General features: G+C 45.3%; 1 long non-coding RNA gene across 1 annotated transcript; it reads left to right on the top strand.

The window, feature by feature from the left end:
• Window positions 1-329: 329 nt before the first annotated feature.
• Window positions 330-2020, top strand: LOC140213571 (uncharacterized). The gene is made up of 2 exons (XR_011890445.1): window positions 330-941; window positions 1704-2020. It is a non-coding gene; the product is annotated as an uncharacterized lncRNA (long non-coding RNA).
• Window positions 2021-2822: the final 802 nt, after the last annotated feature.

The following is a 2822-nucleotide window of genomic DNA, read 5'->3' as shown; positions in this document are numbered from 1 at the left end:
GGAACATGAGCTTTCCATAAGAAGCAACGGTATTGCGAATTTGTCTGCGCATTGTATATTTTGCATGTACGCTCCGCGGCTTTGGATGATCAGGATTCCGAGGGGAATCGATAATTACAGTGCCACAGAGTTGATGGAACCGTTTTATATTGCATCGAGATGGAGCGCATATGTATTAGTGAAACTTTTGCTTGTTTGTTTAGCATGCATGGCATGTTGCGGTGACATAATCATCATGCTCCTATTCCAATATATTTGTTTTTTCGTGCATGTTTAGTAAGCTCCTTGTATGAATGCCCCTGACAGAAAAAAAAGATTTATTGCACGTTTTGGCTTTTCCTCTTGTCTTTGCCTGTAGTTGGCACGGCGCATTCCGGATTTTTTTTTCCGCCTAACTTTTCGTCCTTCAGCCCCCACTCGCCTCTCCTCCACGCACCCACGTGAGCCTGGTCAAAGCTATCAGCCAAGCACTCAGGCAGCTATAAGCTGCTGTGTCGAATTGGCTGCTCTCGGAATACGGGGAAAAGCAGTGGGGTCACTATTGTCCTCCTTGTCTCCCTCCGTCGCTGCCGCCGAAGGAACGCGGTCGGGCTAGGTCCAGCGGGGGAAAGTGGCGTTTACACCGTTTTCTTCATTCACCCTTTCCTTTCACTCTTTCCTTCTATGCATCGCTAGCACGCCGACTGGGTGCAACACCGCCTGAGTGCTTGCCGTCTTGTCCGTGTTTGTCAGCGCACTCCTATCGTGAAAAATGCTCGCTTGCGGTCGTCATTCCTACTGAGAAGCCTACATCTTGAAATACACAGCAAAGTGGCCACGAATTTTTGTGAGTGTTAGAATTAATATAGGCGAAACAACAACCAGAAGAAAAGTCGGCGCTCGTGGCCACCGTCTTCGATGTGGGATGAACTGGGATACACAGAAGCGTGGATCTTACAATGGTGAGTGCATTTGTTTTGCGCATGTATAAGTTTTATAGGGAGCAATATCACCCAATCAATATCAGGCGGTATATATATTACTGAAACAGCCCAGGTTAATCTAGAGTGCCTGTAATTACATAGCTCTTTTTTATTCGCAGCCTTTGAATAGTGCCCGGAGTATAACACGTGTAAATCTCTGTGAAGTTCACCCAAAACTCCAGGACTATGATTTTATCAAGCCATGCGCGCGGCCTGATCCTGCTAGCTAGTGATACCGAGGAACCGCGCTTCTTCTCACTGTTCTATGTCAAGGATCATTTCCAGCCGGCACTATTTCTTTCTTTTCGTATAATAAATGCCTCTTTTGCTAGTGTTTCCTGAAGGAACTTCTCGGTTTCCACATAAAAAATTTCGCGCGAAGACCGCATTCTGCCTAGACAGTCTGAAACTAGGCTTTTTGTGCTGTAGCAGGTTTTGCTGCAATTTCTTAATTATGAAGTGCTACGCTGACTAGGTGTGGGGTGTAAACAAGACGGACGGATCCTGCGCATTTTATGTTTGTTCTAAATATTCTGTTACACCTACGAAATATGCCATATATGTCAATATATTAGAAAGTGTTACCTGACAAATCTTGCAAGAAAGTTTCTTGATTCACCCCTTCGACCTCTCTGCTCAGACTCATAATATTGTTGCGGTATGGCGATTTTTCAAATGAAAACACTGCCACATACATTTGTTATACCAACATCTCTGTTAATGTTTCTTTTTATTTTACAGTGCAAGCATCTCCAAGTAATGGTGAAGTGGCTATGGGAAATGGTAGCAGTTTCAACGAAACCACCGCGTTATCGTGGTCCTCGGGGGCTTGATCAGCCCGCCGTCATCCAAGCACTGACCAACCTGCCTACCGACGTCAGCTCCCTGCCCTGAAACCCCTGGCCAGCCTACCGTCCTCGGCACCTTGCCCAATTCCTGTCCTGAGGGCAGTGCCTGTAAATAAACTGTTTAAAGATAACCGAGCGTCACCCATCCAGGTCCACGGAAAATGCCTGTTTGTGAACATTTATTCGCAAATAAACTGTCATAAAAGTCAATTTCAGTATCCTTTCATTATTATTTGCAAATATAGATGACTTCTGCTTCTTGACATCTTTTTGTCGAGCTTTCCTAGCTACTATTGAGGAAGACGGAATGGGGACAATTGCTATAAAAAATGCCTCTAGCGAAAGGTTTGAGGTAAGAATGGCTGCGTGATCTAGAGCCAGCGTATCTAAAATATTCGTCATGCAAAGGGCATTGGCTCAAAGCTGGCATTAATAATGGCAACGATATGGCTCAACACTGGCCCTACGCTGGCAGCACAAGCGCTGCTGCATTGGCATAACATTGGTCCAATCATGGCTTTAACGCTGGTCCTACGCTGGTAGCACGATGGCTGCTGCATTGACATAACATTGGTCCAATCTTGGCTTTAACGCTGGGCCAGCATTGGATTGGGTTGCACTTTGCCGATATGCCAACGTTGGTCCAATATTGGTACCAATTTCTGCCAGCATTGGGCCATGGTTGGACCATTGCTGGTGTGCTGCCTGGGTTATCTTCATCTTCTGGATATTAATATTCAACCCCACTCTTACACTCTCTCTGTTAAGGTCTCCAATCATTTGTTGTAACTTGTCTGCTTTGTTGTTGAATAGAACAATGTCATCGGCAAACCGAAGGTTGCTGAGATATTTGCCGTCGATCTTTACTCCTAGGCCTTCCCAGTTTAATAGCTTGAATTCTTCTAAGCACGCAGTGAATAGCTTTGGAGAAATTGTGTCTCCCTGTCTGACCCCTTTCTCTATAGGTATCTCCCTGCTTTTCTTGTGTAGAATTAAGGTAGCTGTAGAACCT

Source organism: Dermacentor andersoni, chromosome 1 (genome assembly GCF_023375885.2).
Source record: "Dermacentor andersoni chromosome 1, qqDerAnde1_hic_scaffold, whole genome shotgun sequence".
Taxonomy (NCBI): Eukaryota; Metazoa; Arthropoda; class Arachnida; order Ixodida; family Ixodidae; genus Dermacentor; species Dermacentor andersoni.
The sequence above is the reverse complement of the archived record's forward strand: the minus strand, read 5'-3'. Positions and strand labels throughout refer to the sequence as shown.